Raw genomic sequence first — 9,384 nt, 5'->3', positions numbered from 1 at the left:
TCTTCTTTCCCTCTATGAGCAGAGAGGTTAGCCCTGAATACTTCATCAGGTAGGATGTGACCCCCCCACCCCACCCCGCATGTACAGTGATTCTCCCGAGGATTTCGGAAAGGGAAGAATAATTCCTTCTCACCTCTTTGGGGAAGCAACTGAGCGTGTCTCACTTAGCTCCCACTGAGGAAGCGATTTCACACCAGTCTCTTTGTACTTTGGTCTAGGCCAAGCAGAAAAGTCACATTTTCTTAACTTAAACTTCTCTTCTAAATAGTTCAAAATCCTATTGCATTTCTTCCTTTAAGAATGAAAATGGGCTTTTAGAACACCGTGTGGGAGTTGGGACAGAGATGGGGATGCCCAGGCTGGGCAGTTCAGCTGGGCAGCCTACTTCTGTGGGCAGAGGTACCCCTTGTGAAGCCCCTTTTCTGGCTGGCCCACATCCCAGAACGAGGCTGCACTGGTCCTTCTTGGACACACAGCAGCCTTGTGAACATGAGTGACAGAGAAGCCCCCACTTCCAAGGGCAGGATGCCAGAGATGCTTCTCCAGCTTCATATTCGATATATTTCTACAAAGGCTTGGCTAACTGCAGCTGGACAAGTCATTTAGCCTCTTTTTAAATAAGAGAGTGGGCAGAATGGGCTCTATGATTCTGTCCAGTTCCCAAGTTCTGTGACTCTAGTGTGAGAAAGAAGAAACAGCAGGGTCAGGAGAATTGGGTTCACAGAAGAGGCGACTAAATATTTCTCAGAATAGCACATACCCGGAAAGGAGCACAGGTGAAAGGAGGTTGCTGTCAAATGAGGTTTCTTATCTGATCATCCTCTCCTCTCTAGTGCGGAGCATGCCCAGTGATAACCATCAAACCCGAGACTTGGATAAATCAATGCCTTAATACTTACTGTCCCAGCACACTCTGTGCTGTGACTGCCTTCCTCGGAACAGGGCTCAGGTCATTTCCTAACTCTCAGACAAGGGGGTGGACCCAATTCCAGGCCCTGAGAACTTGAGATGCTGCACATCTGTTGATTGCACGGTTGGCAGGGAGGCAGGGGGAGTGGGCTGGAAGGACATGAAAGAGGAGGAGAACTGTCTCCAACTGGCAGTGGTTGGAAGCCACAGGAATCATCTCAGAGCTCTTAGCCTCGCCCACTTACTCCCTCACCTGCGAAGGACACCTGGTGTACAAAAGCTCTAAAGTCCTCATATGATCATGTTACACTACTCAACATCCTTTGTGGACGGACACCTTGCTGCTCACATTTGGGCATTTGAGGCTGTCCAGGGTGTAACCTCAAGCCTTCCTTCCCAGCTCGCTCCTTCAGACTTCCTGATCAGATTCTCTCATCTTTTTCTTCCCATCTTCATTCTTTTTCTGGGCTAACTGCCCTTACAAAAGGCCCTAACCTAGGGTGACCAGACGTCCTGCTTTTGATGGGACAGTCCCGATTTTTAACAATTTGTCCCGTGTCCCGCAGCATTTTAAAAAAGTCCCGATTTTTGGAAAGAATGCAAGATCTGGTGGGAGAACAGTAAGGGAATATACGGTTTTCAGCTGCCATGTGGCTATTTCGCCAGGATATGAGTTTTATATTATTTTTGTTAATTTTATAATGTTAAACTGTAATAATAACAAATAATTGTTGAGAAGTGATTATAGAGAACTGCTTATCAAAGTTTGCATTGTTGTCAGGCCCCGCCCCCTGTCAATGGTGTCCCGCTTTACTAATGTTAAAATCTGGTCACCTTACCCTAACCCCATAGCTATCTCTTCAAATCCTCATCATCATTCAAGGCCCAGTTGGTACTGCTGTCTCCTTCATGAAGCCTTCCTGGATCTCCTGAGCCCAGACTTTCTCTCCCTGATCTGAACATTCGTAGTCTTTGGTTTATATCTCTCTTTGGTACTACTTGCTTTCTACCTATTCTTATAATTATTCCTACACATCTTTGACTACACCTTTACGGACCTTAGTGCAAGTAGCTCATAAATGTACCACATAAATACTCAACAAATGCGTCTTGGTTGACATATAAAATGAAGCTGGCATGGAAATGCCTGGGCTGGCACTAAAGGAGCAGAGCAGCAGGACATCTGCGAGGCAGGTGGAATGGAGATCAAAGAGCAAATGCTTTCCGACCACTTCAAAGCACACGGGATTTATTTTCAAGAACTGAGCTTGCCCCTAGCTTGCCAGCCCTGTCTGCCTCCCAGAGGGGACCTATTTTTTCCCTTTCTCTTTTCTTCTATGAGCCTCACACACCTGCATCCCTCTCAGGTGCAGTAATGGAAGTGCTGGAAATACAAGATGAGCTTAAGGAAGAAAAGTACTAATTTCAAAAGATCATGTTGTGGTTAGATTAATCTCACAATACAGGGAGTTAAGTTTTGATCAATTTCTGTTTGTCGCTTACTTTTTTTTTTTTGTTTTTAGGCTATTTAAAATTAGCTTTAGGACCTCATGGACTCTAAACCAATGCTTCTCAACTTGAATGTGCTTACACACCACCAGAGGATCTTAAAATGCAGATCCCCTTTCATAGTCTGTAATTTTGTATTACTAACAAGCTCCCAGGTGGTGCCTTTGCTTTGGTTCCATGAACTATACCTTGCAAAGCAAGGATCTACAGTTAATTTTCAAATTGTACAGTAACTAAGTTTCCTTAAATCATCTTTCTTACTTTGTCTTTTTTTTTTTAAGCCAGTCAAATTTAGCAGTTGGGGGTTGAATACCAACTTCAGTGACACTAATGGCAATAAGCTCTTATAACCCACCTTTCTCACTTTGAATTCCCATAATATCTTGTTTGTACTGTTCTTAAGACCCAGATAGCAGATTTCTTCTTCTCCTTTTTTTTTTTTTGAGACAGAGTCTCATTTTGTCACCCTTGGTAGAGTACCCTGGTGTCATAGCTCATAGCAACCTCTAGCCCTTGGGCTTAGGTGATTCTCTTGCCTCAGCCTCCCAAGTAGCTGGGACTATAGGCACCCACCCCAACACCCGGCTATTTTTTTGTTGCAGTTTGGCCGGAGCCGGGTTCAAACCCGCCACCCTCAGTATATGGAGCTGGCGCCCTATTCACTGAGGCATAGGCGCCACCCTCTTCTTTTTTTTAAATATAGAGGCTCATTTTGTCATCCTCAGTAGAGTACCGACATGTCATAGCTCACAGCAACCTCAAACTCTTGGGCTTAAGTGATCCTCTTGCCTCAGCCTCCTGAGTAGCTGGGACTACAGGCGCCCACCACAATGCTTGGCGATTTTTAGATATGGGGTCTCGCTCAGGCTGTTCTCAAACTCCTGAGCTCAAGCAATCTACCCACCTCAGCCTCCCAGAGTGCTAGGATTATAGGCGTGAGCCCCCACACCCGGCCTCAGACAGCACATTTCGTTTTATTATAGCTATGCCATACATTAGGAGTAATCACCTTGAAAAAACAAATTTCTTCCTTACATTTTTCCTCCCAACCTTCTGCCAGCACAGAATACATCTTCACAAATCTCTGTTAAATGAATGAATGAGTGAATTAATGTGCAAAACAAAACTGTAAAACTACATTCCAGGGCATGGTTATGCCCTTTAGAGAAAAGTAAGTCTGAGAAAAGAAAGCAAGGTGTTTTATAGAAACCTCCCTCTCCCAGGAGCTGACCTCATCACCTACAGAGACAGCCACTTTGAATGGACTGAATGCCCTTTTGGATACCCTGGCCTCCAGGTCACACTTTGGAATGTGCCATGGGAAAGGACACACCCACCAACATACAGCAGTTACTACATGTAAGGTGCCTCTGGGGCTTCTCACTGCAGTCTATGAAATTATTTAAGTGCTAATTATAGATGCTCCCCACCCTACCTCTCAGCAACATATTTCTTCCTCCTTTTTTCCCTGGTCACTTCTCACTATTTTACCCTGCTGCAAACCAGAGCCTAGAACAAGTGCTCAGCACAGCCTTCCAGTCCCCTCCCCCTCCTGCCATCCCTCTGAATGGACCACTTTCTGGTGCCTGAGCACATTCTCAGGCCTCTGTGGTTTCACTGTTGCTGCTTGCTTTGCCTAAAACTTTCTCTAGAACTAGTCAGCGCTCTCTGGGCTTTGCTTCCCTGCTCCTCCTGTATCTGCATTTGTCATATTGCATCATCCCAGAGGCTCCATCTCTTTGTCCCATAAGCCTTCTCTTCTGTGTCTCCTGCATCCTTCGGCCTTTGATTCACGGATATTGAAGAAATAAAGTCAAAAGTGCCTTTGGCCAGGCACTATTTTCTTCTTCATTCCCGAGAATCAGAAGGAATTCACATCCATCCAGCACTGACATTGTGCCAGTTTTGTTACTTCCCTATCTTTATTTATACATCACAATTTCTTGGTGCTGTAGGTATCATTATTTTCATTTTATATACAAAGATACTGAGGATCAAGGAGGTTAAGTCACTTGTTCCAGAGCTTTCTAAAATTTTGTCTCCAGAACTGGGCTGATAATTTAGACATCTGCTGAAAGTTGGAGCTCTGGAAGCCCAAGTCCCATCAGGTCTGCCCTGACCACATGTGTCTTCTTAATAAGGCTGATGGGCTGGGAAGGCAGGCTGCCTGTCAGCAGCATCTGAGTCACTCATTACTGAACCAGGACCTCAGATGTTTAATGGAATTTCCCCTTCGTGTCTCTGGTACATTCATATGACTCAAGTAAGGGCACAGAGAGGAGGGAGCTGGCTGGCTTGGTCTGACGTTGAGGGTGGGGCAATATTTCTAAACCACAGCTAGCTAAATTATTTCCCCTCCAAGAGGGGTTATTGCTGGCTACACTCATGCAGGCATTCTGTGAAAACATTTTCAAAAGTTTTATTTCTTTTTCTATTAAATTTAAAGACATGTGATTTCATGCTTGCTTGTCTGGAGTTTCAGATACACTGCAGCCATGAGGTCAGGGACTGATCTGGGAGCAAAGCACAAACATGCCTGGTATCTGTGACCTTGATAGCACCTCTCTGAGCCTCTAGTTTCTTATTTGGCTGGGAGGACCGTATGAAAGTGTGTGTTTGTGGGAACAGAGGATAAACCTGTTATGGTGGCCACTCACAAATGCTTGCTGGGTATGAGTCCCAGGTCCTCTGATCTTCCCTGACATGGGTCTCTCATTGCAATCCTATGCATTGGCATACTTCAACAGTTCTAGAAACTGCTTAGATATCAATTACAATGCTGCTGAGTGTAGCCAGCAATTACAATATTGATGATGTATTTCAATATTCAAATAAAGTTGTCCTTTGAGATTTTATTTCTTCTCCAGAAAAATGTGGGCCATGTGAAATGAAGGGAAGGTAAAGTGAAGCAAATGAAACTCAATCCCGGAGAATTTAGGGCCATTGGACTACTAACATCTGAATTCCTGTTTGTTTATTTGTTGGAGACAGGGTCTCCACCCAGGCTGGAGTGCAGTGACCTCATCATAGCTCACAGCAGCTGTGAACTCTTGAGTTTAAGTAATCATCCCACCACCCAAGTAGCTGTGACTACAGGTGCACACCACCCTGCACAACTAATTTTTCTTATTTTTGTAGAGACAATTTTTTTTTATGGTGCCCAGGCTGATCTTGAACTCCTGACCTCAAACAATCCCCCAACACAGGCTCCCAGAGTGCTGGGATTACAGGTGTGAGCCTCCATACCTGGTCTTGTTATTTTTTATTTGTTTATTTATTTATTTGAGACAGAGCCTCAAGCTATCCCCCTGAGTAGAGTGCCATGGCATCACAGCTCACAGCAGCCTCCAACTCCTGGGCTCAAGCAAGTCTCCTGCCTCAGCCTCCCAAGTAGCTGGGACCACAGGCGCCCGCCACAACGTGGCTATTTTTTGGTTGCAGCCATCATTGTTGTTTGGCAGGCCTGGGCTGGATTTGAACCCGCCAGCTCAGGTGTATGTGGCTGGCGCCTTAGCCACCTGAGCCACAGGTGCAGTCTTGTTATTTTGTTAAAATGGCTCCCTTCAACCTATGATAACTGCTGGCTGAGGGGACCAGAATCTGCGTTTATATGAACTCATCAAGTAATTCTTGCGAAGATTAAGACGTTAGGGTGACTCAACTGTTTTTCTTTTTCTTTTCTTTCTTTCTTTTTTTTTTTTTTAAAGGAGAGAAGAACTCATTTATTTGTTACTCAGAAATAATCCTTATTTTTGACTGGATTCAGACTTAGGAGGGGAAGCTCTCAGAGAGGACAGCCTGCGTCTCTTGGCCGTCTGTTCCTGGCGCTTTTCTTTGGCCTCCTTCGTTCTCTGGGCCGAAAGTTTAGCATATTCTGCAGCCTCCTCTTTATTTTTCTTAGTACGGGTTTCTCCAGAGCAATCTGCGGCATTTATGTTGCGGGACACGCGGAGTCACCAGATGCCGAATCTGGGGTGCTCTGGTCCCCGGTTTCTCACAACATAGTGGTGAACGTCATCTTCTTTAGACAGATTGAAAAGTTTGCGGATTCTGCTAGAGGCCCAGACGCCGAGGTACCGTAGTGTCAGTCAGTTCAGGAATATCCTTTGCTCCTTTTTTTTTTTTTGCAGTTTTTGGCCGGGGCTGGGTTTGAACCCGCCACCTCCGGCACATGGGGCCGGCGCCCTACTCCTTTGAGCCACAGGCGCTGCCCTCTTCGCTCCTTTTTAACAATAACCAAGTTGAGAACACTCAGCTCGGCATCCACAATGCAACCGCGAACAGATTTGCGCTTCGTTTCTCCAGGTCTCCTTGGTCTGTAACAGGAATGCCCCTCACTCAGCAGCAGCTGGACCGGCCATGGGTCGAGACACCCTGCCTGCTTCCTGGGGAAACCTTGCTTGTCATTCCCACCACTGATTCGGACCACAGAACCCTTCCATTCTTCACCCAGCGCGGCCGCAGGGACTTCTGTGGCCATGCGCTTCTCACAGAAAGTAGGACGTTTGCGTTCATGGTCCACGTCAATGAGTTTCTGGCGGCCAGTGGCTGGGAAGGAGATACTCCGCTTCATCCTCAAGTATCTCAACTGCTTTTCCTAATCCTGTAAAACCAAGAAAAGGTGCTATCCCAGATGCCCTGTCCCTGCTGTGGTGACAGTCCTTCCCTCAGGAGACCCCAGGCCCATGTTTGGCATTTGTCAACTCCCTTGCTGATTTCTGCTAACAAAACTCTCGGGCCCAAAGGTGGGTAGCTGATGTGTGTTTCGTCGGGAAAACCATGGAGACGTCAGAACTAAACACTGCTCACTGCTGCTGCTCACAGCACTGGGGTTTTAGAGCACAGCTCATGATTAAAACTAAAACCCAGCAAGAAGACTGGTTTTTTGTTTGTTTTTGAGAGAGAGTCTCATTTTGTTGCCCTCAGTAGAGTGCCGTGGTGTCACAGCTAATAGCAACCTCCAACTCTTGGGCTTAAGGGATTCTCTTGCCTCAGCCTCCCAAGTAGCTGGGACTATAGGGGCCCCCCACAATGCCCAGCTATTTTTTGTTGCAGTTGCCACTGCTGTTTTAGCTGGCTGGGGCCAGGTTTGAACCTGCCACCCTTGGCAATATGGGGCCAGCGCCCTACCCACTGAGCCACAGGCACGGCCCCAGAAGACTGGTTTTGATAACTCTGGCATTAGTTTTGATAATTCAGAAATTCTGATAGTCTCTACAGAGAATGCAAGATGAACGAATGTGCTCTGTTGTGGTGGAGGACATTGAATCCAGGGAAACTGCTCTACATAAAACAGGACACATATCATGGGGGTCACAGCCCACCTGGAAAATAGACCCCTTTAATTACTGCAAATTGGCCAGTGTCTCACCAGACCCTCCTACCCACCCCCTCCTACCTGCGCTCCACTTCTTGGAGTAGAAGTGTACTAGCATCTCATTAAGTCTGGGAAGCATATGACATTTTGGCATTATTGTTTTGACACAAGCATATTTGATACAGCCTTTAAAAAGAAGGCTAAAAAAAAAAATCATACACGAGCCCCACACAACACTTCATTTTTCAGCTTGTTTTATTATCAAGTAAAGTAAGAGCTTCATCCACCTGAAGCTCTATTTGGTCCCTGACACTCACCTCTATGCCAATGCTCCAGAATGCCATTGAGATAGGGAGTGGATCTACGGTGGGGACCAGGGACCTGCCCAGGGCAGGCAGAAGCTGACAGAGAACCACAAATAGCTGCATGGTGGTCCTGTGTTTACCACACGTGTGCCCTCGGGAATGCTCGTCTGTGGTGAAGATTGCGTTTTCTCTGAGAACCCATTTGAGTCTTGAGAGTTCTGCCATCTCACATCGTTTAACTTTCCAACACCCAAACTTGGTGACATTCAGTTAATAATAGATTTGCAAATACCTCTGTCTTTTCTAATTTTCTTGATTATGTCAGTGGAATTATTTTCTAGATACTAGGAAGGGAGGGAGGGAGAGAGGAGGGCAGGATTTTGGAGATACGGTGTGATCCCTTTACCTCAGCAACAGGCTGTCCAGAAAACACTCAACTATATTTCTAACAATTTTCTTTCCATATGTTAAGTTGGCATTAGTTAATATTGCTAACTTCCTTTACGATGACAGTTTGGAGGTGGTTTTCTGAAGGGCTAACCTAGTTTGAACCGACTTTTCAAAAATATTTTTACATTTTATGAAAGGTTTTTAAAAAATAAGTAATGAAGCACATGTTAAAAAACAAAACAAAACAAAAAGGCAAAATTACGGAGATAGTAAAAAGATCAGGGGCCATGGGCCTGGAGGGAGGGGTGATGAGGATTAGGGTCAGCAGCCAGAGGGCAGAGGATGTTTAGGGCAGGGAAACTATTCTGTCTGATCCTGTGGTGGCAGATACATGGCATCATCACAACCCACGGAATGTACAAAACACCAAAAGTGAACCCTCACGGAAATTACAGACTCTGGTTAACAATGTACCCTCACTGGCTCACCAGTTGCTACAAATTAACTAGGCTAATGAAAGAAGCTAATACATAACAGGGTGTGGATAGATGAGTGAGGATTCTGCTCATTTTTTCCCATAAATCGAAAACTGCTTGCAAAATTTAAAACAAGATTTAAAAAAAGAAGATGCATTTGGTGAAAGAAAAAATACTCAGAGTTCAAAAGGATATATAGTGAGGTGTGAGCTTCTCACTATCCTTGTTTCCCAGTCTCCAAGATCTCACCCCAGAGGCAACGATCACTGTGAGTTTAAAAGCTATCCTTCTGGGCGGTGCCTGTGGCTCAGTGGGTAGACCGCTGGCCCCATATACCGAGGGAGTCGGGTTCAAACCCGCCCTGGCCAAACTGCAACAAAAAAATAGCCAGGTGTTGTGGCAGGTGCCTGTAGTCCCAGCTACTTGGGAGGCTGAGGCAAGAGAATTGCTTAACCCCAAGAGCTGGAGGTTGCTGTGA

At 45.7% G+C, this 9,384-nt stretch overlaps 1 pseudogene; it reads right to left on the bottom strand.

The window, feature by feature from the left end:
* Positions 1-6,164: 6,164 nt before the first annotated feature.
* On the bottom strand, positions 6,165-6,991 carry LOC100963447 (annotated as a pseudogene).
* Between the last annotated feature and the right edge of the window lie 2,393 nt (positions 6,992-9,384).

Source organism: Otolemur garnettii, unplaced genomic scaffold, assembly GCF_000181295.1.
Source record: "Otolemur garnettii isolate 467f Iridium unplaced genomic scaffold, OtoGar3 scaffold00113, whole genome shotgun sequence".
Taxonomy (NCBI): domain Eukaryota; kingdom Metazoa; phylum Chordata; class Mammalia; order Primates; family Galagidae; genus Otolemur; species Otolemur garnettii.
The sequence above is the reverse complement of the archived record's forward strand: the minus strand, read 5'-3'. Positions and strand labels throughout refer to the sequence as shown.